Consider the following 6,000-nt stretch of genomic DNA (forward strand, 5'->3'; position numbering starts at 1 on the left):
ATATTAGTTATAAGTGACTATTATACTAAGTGGACAGAGAGTCACCCCATGCCCAACATGGAGGCAACTACAGTTGCAAACATTCTTATGACTGAGGTGATTTCTAGGTTTGGGGTACCAACTATTATCCATTCCGATCAAGGTAGTCAATTTGAGAGCCACTTGTTTAAGGAAATGTGCAAGTTGCTTCAGATAGAAAAAACCCGTACGACCCCTTATCACCCCAAATCTGACGGGATGGTAGAACGATTCAATAAAACTCTTGCTACAATGCTTACGGGGTATGTAAATGAATATCACTCCAATTGGGACATATTACTTCCTTATGTCATGATGGCCTATAGGTCCTCTCAACATGAGACCACTGGTTACACCCCCAATAGATTAATGTTGGGAAGGGAAGTGTCTACACCCCTAGACTTAATATATAAGTTACCATTCCAAGTAAAGGCAATACCTCAGAATCAATGGGCATGGGAATTACAAGAACACGCGGAAGAGGCACATCAGATTGTTCAGAGACATGTCTCGAGACAAATGTTAAGGCAAAAGAAAATCCATGACAAAAATGTCAGTTGGGCTAAATTTGAACCTGGCAACATGGTTTATGTCTATTTTCCCCTTAGGACCCCGGGTTTGTCACTAAAGTTCACTAATCAGTGGCGTGGTCCATATAAGGTGATTAAGATAAACTCAAGTGTCACATACACCGTCAATTGTGGGCGTAAGGGAGCGGGTCAAGTCATACATGTAGATAGGATGCGCCCTTGTCCCCAACAAATACTAAGGGGGGAAAACCTTGTCGACGAACAAAACCCTGAGAAAACAGGCGAGTTAGAATCAGAGATTCAGGAAGAAGTTATCATTGACTCTTTGCCCTTATTGGATCTAGATGATCATGAGGATGTAGATAATGATAGGCCAAGGAGGTTTAGAAAACCTCCATCGTGGATGAAAGACTACGAACGTTAAATTGTGTGTTTTGGGTTGTAAATAGACAGTGTAAATATATATTTTTAATATTAAGTATTTGTTTTATAATTGTAGATCTAGATATGGTAAAAGATACCCGATATTATTCTTGTGTTTTAGTTTTAATTTTTTTTGTATGACCGTCCGGTCGGACTGGGGACGTTAAATCCGATGCCCCGTGTTCAGGAAGTGTCACGTCCTGTGCACGTTAAAGATCCCTTTGTAGAGTTCATTAAGAGTAGGCTCCTTGGGGCCGCTACATAGGCTAAATTTTTGCAACCAGGATTATTTCGGAAAGTTAAGTTTCCAGTGACAGTCTAAATTTTCCCTTTGACACCGGATTTACGATCCAAATTGTTAGTTATTAATTTCCGTTCTGATGCCCACAGCCCATAGTGTTTTTGTTAATATCTTTGTTTAGTTAAGTACAAGGGACAAAGTGATATATGCCTTTGGTGTTTAAATTTTATATAGTAAGGGTAGGGTATTAAGTTAAATAGTTTTGGTTAGAATCCATTACCCATAGTAGTAGGCAAAGTATTGATAGGAGCTGGTTGAAATCTGAGCATATGGTAGATGTATTGTCTACGAGTTGATATGGTGGACATTTATTTTGTTCGGTTAATTTTGTATAGTACCATGGAGAGTACTTTGCATTTTGAGAACATGCTCAGTGGTTACTGTAGAATATATAGTTGATAGAGTTTGGGTCTGAAAAAGGGCCAGAGGTCGATGATTAAGCTCATGTATTGTAAATGCGGGACGCATTTCTTTTGAGGCGTGGGTAATGTGACGAAAATTATAAAGTTACCTTAAGTATGCTAAGAAGTTCTAAGTTTGTCTGTTAGGAAGTCGGCAAATGTTTAAATCCAGTGAATGTTCACATAACAAATTCTACTTTCACTTTCGTTTGTTAATGACGTAAGCTAATTACGGTTGTAATACGGAAAACGATTTCCGAAGTTTTGGTACTGGTTCCAATCATTCCTAGTTGAAAATTAAGTGCTTGATATTAAAGTACTATAGGCGTTACATTAAAACATAACAGTAATACGGAATATATTTATTTCTGTTTAGAGATTATATGCATTTTGGTTAGAGATTATTCTAGTATATAAGTAGAGTTTCTCACAACGTTAACCAGTCGGTCGTCGGAGCTCGCAGAGTAAAGACTAAAGAAAAGGTAATTATAACTATTTCTGAATAAGAAGTAGCTTACCAAGGACCTTTGGTTAAGCTTACATAAGCAAGAGCCAATTGTACTATCTGAATAAGGTGGTGACATATTGTCCTGTGGTATATAACAACGTATATAGACAACGTAATACTGTCCCTTTGGACCAGTGACACCTTGGCCCTGAACAAGGACCAGGGGTGCACTGGAAACCATATTTTCATATATTACCTTTGAATCAAAGAACCAAAGCACTGTAAGGCAAATAGGTGAACAGTCATATATCTAATTTTGAAGTAAGGTTAAGTCACAGTTCCAATAAAGCGTCCCTTGTGCTGTACTCCATTGTTAGGTTAAGGGTTCCATTTAGTATACTTACCGGAAGTAATCTGTCGTTTATTCTCGTAAGGCTTTATATCTAAATTTAAGTTAAGTTCAGGTTACACGTTACCATTTGTAAGGGTTAGCCAACGATACACAACAAATCCAGGGAAGTAACCCTGGTACGGATCCACGGGTACATAAAGTACCATCTGGCGTGTAGGACCCCCTGCACGTTACAGTCGGGGGAAGTGTTAGGTGTGGGTGACTTGACTCCACATCTCCAGGTCATCAAGAAAAAAATATTCATGTATAGGTTTAAATACATTTTTAAGATACCACACTTTACTCCTAGATATCATCTTGAACCATTGCCGGAAATATATGCTCAATCACGAGTTTTATGATTAATCATGTAAGGAAACAACTATTAATATGATCAATGTTTTTTTTAAATGGAAATGGGTATAATAATGAAAAAACCTGCAAAAACAAAGACATCAAACCATTATCATTCCAATAATACTGTCATTCTTCCTGTCCAACAAACAAATAGAAGATGGTCATGACTCGCATGAATAAAACAACAAAATGAACTTTGAAGACAAAAATTATGACACGAGATATATATATATATATATATATATATATATATATAATTATGATCTGGGACATAATATGTTAGTATAACATGTATATAAATAGTCCCAGATATTATATATCTGAATCAAGTGGTAATACACCTGAACAATCCACATACTGGTTTAGAGTATTCTTCAAATCAGCTAAAAGTTTTGCATGTTTGAAATCTTATAAACCAGGGCCGTAACTACATTGAGGCAAATGCCTCATGTTCGAAATTTCAAAAAACAAATAATAAGATGAAACAAAAGCTGGTCTCGTCTTGCAAGAAGCAAGTTCTGTTCACCCTCTGACTTCGCCCCTGTTTTTTCGGGATCCATGTTTCTAATATATTTTTAGTTTTCAGTGTTGATTGTCTATTGTTTGTCGTTCAGTGTCTTATCTGTTCCCGAGTTTGTCTTTCTGCTTTGCGTAGACTTAAGACTTGAGAAAGATCTACGATGACGGGTGAACAGTTGTGTGGTTTGGCAATGTTACATGAGGGTATGGATGAAGGGTCCTTCATTTCTGTATTTTTTTCGCTCATTATTCTTTCTCTTTAAAAATAATGGCTATTCTGTAATTACTTGATAACTGTATTCTGGACATTGTTCTTTTCTGTAATCAGTATATGTTTACCCAATTCTTTAATTTTTGCAGTTATTCTTTTTATTTTAGCACCCCATTATTCTCTATTCTTTATTGTTTTCTTGCCCATTATTCTCTATTCTGTAAACCCCATCAACACCCTCTTACATGTCCACCGATCGGTTTTGAGAAGATACGATGCTACCGGACATAAACAAATGGTCGTTTTTTCATGGAAAATTAAACTTTATATATTAAAGAATGCAAAACTGGTTCTCGTTTCTGTAAATAAAACTAAAAAGCTGACGTGGGATAAATTAAAGTCAGACAACCAATCTCCCGGAATCAAATCATTTAAAAAGAAAATTACTGTATTGCCATATGATCTTTTACATTGAAGGGCTAAACTTGCATTAAGCCGTGTTCAGGCCCTTAAATAGAAAATAAAGGGATATGGAGTAAATGTGCATGGGACAAAATTGCACACAATACATAGAAAAAATACAAACTATCAATGAACAGGGCTTTTATTCCTGTTCTTCGTCTTGACAGTCGGTGGAGGGTCTTCAACAATGAACGAATCATTCATACCCTACAACAAGGTCAAGACGGTCCCTAGCGTCGACTTAAGCGGTATTTAAAGTATTGTACTTGTGAATAAATTTCAAAGTCACAAAAAGATTACACCAAGTCTTCACACCTTACAAGACCAGAACAGACAGATCCGACATTAATCAGCCAGTACACATATTAAAACAGCACAAAAATGTAGCAATGAGTTTTACTGAGCCTACCCTTTTATCTCAGTTGGGTACTACATCAAGCCCCCTCTTAACTTAATTTGAAAAAAAAACACATAATTGACAGGTATTAAATACGTTTTTCAGCAAGCCGAAACTCAATAACAAACAAAAAACAAAAAACAACAGCAGCCACACACTTAACTATGTGAATTACGATTTTAGCTTTATCCTACCGTGATCTCGGTCTTTTGATGAGGGAGGTAAAGGGTTATTTTCGTGCAACGTTTTCGGCCTTTTTATTTCACGTGTTTTCGTGTTTTGACGTTTTATTTCTCGTTTTTTCGTGTTTGGTTCGATGTGCGTGCTTCAAGTCGTGTTTCCCCTTATTTTTTCCGTGTTTCGTGTCGGTACTCTTTATTTCTCGTGCTTGTCTCGCATTTGATTAAAAAGTAAACCGGGACTAATTCAAAGTCAGTCCGGATATTGTTTTAAATTGTGTATTAATGAACTGTAGCCTAGTATAACTATGAATAATTTATTTTTCAAATCAGATACAACTAGCGGACGCTAAAAGGTGACCGCAGGGTCTTCATGTCCATTAATAATGACTGTATGATCTCCAAGAACGGCTGAGTAATAACTTCTAGTACTTTTTACCTTAATATTTACGATTTTATATCTCGTGCTCCGTTTTTCCCAATTTTTATTTTCCGTGCACAACGTTTTTGCGATTTTTATTTCACGTGTTTCCGTGTTAATTCAGACCCCCCCCCCCCCCCCCCCCTTACCACCCTCTTTGTTATTGTCCCCTACAAACTAAAAGTCTTCCACATAATTTATATATTTTGCTTTGAGACCAGAATATTGTCGAAAAAAATAATTAAAACAAAACTTGCGTTTCGATTCAGATATGATCCGGAAAAACGCTCAGAATGCATGATTTTGCGTCTTTTTTTCCTTATTGAGCGGCCCCCGACCCCTCGCTTAAAATATTTTTAAATATATTTTGCCTCACTTTTAAAAGAGGCTAGTTGCGGCCCTGTAAACGTTTTGCGATGCCCCCTCACATCTGAAGTATTGAAAAATTGGATACAGCTCCATTTTCCATTTTCCTCAAAAAAAATTCAAGCCCCCCATTTTCAGGTTACAAATGACCAGTCCCTTATTTTTTTTCCTCTGCCTTTACAAAAAAAATTGAGATATTTCCATATGGCACACCCACGTTTGATATGTGGCTGTTGATGGAACTCTTGCCAAAAATAGTTTTGCCTCGTATTTGAAAATTCGAAAACCGTCAAAATGTCAAAACTACAGCACATTAGAGGTGTGTCTGGTGTAACCAATGAAATCTTGAGAAAATGGTTCGAGATATTACTACCCGCATAGCGTTGTCAAAAGTGATAATATGTTTCATAGAATTCCCAGTGTGGACTTTTTTAATATTAGAAACAATTTTCTATTTGTTGTAATATGTAAAAAATCTTTCACAAACTATAATATTCACGTATTTCCAAATGCCTATGCACTATATTGTACAACATAACCGGAAGTCGCCATATGAAAATTTCAGATGCACTTCGA

At 36.5% G+C, this 6,000-nt stretch overlaps 1 protein-coding gene across 1 annotated transcript in view; it reads right to left on the reverse strand.

The window, feature by feature from the left end:
• Nucleotides 1-1,881, reverse strand: part of LOC127713011 (fibrinogen C domain-containing protein 1-like) — a 32,185-nt gene extending 30,304 nt beyond the window's left edge. The window contains exon 1 of the mRNA XM_052219610.1: nucleotides 1,784-1,881. The gene's annotated coding sequence lies outside the window, so the exon portion shown is untranslated. The remainder of the gene's footprint in view (nucleotides 1-1,783) is intronic.
• Between the last annotated feature and the right edge of the window lie 4,119 nt (nucleotides 1,882-6,000).

Source organism: Mytilus californianus, unplaced genomic scaffold, assembly GCF_021869535.1.
Source record: "Mytilus californianus isolate M0D057914Y unplaced genomic scaffold, xbMytCali1.0.p SCAF_8, whole genome shotgun sequence".
NCBI classification, from domain to species: domain Eukaryota; kingdom Metazoa; phylum Mollusca; class Bivalvia; order Mytilida; family Mytilidae; genus Mytilus; species Mytilus californianus.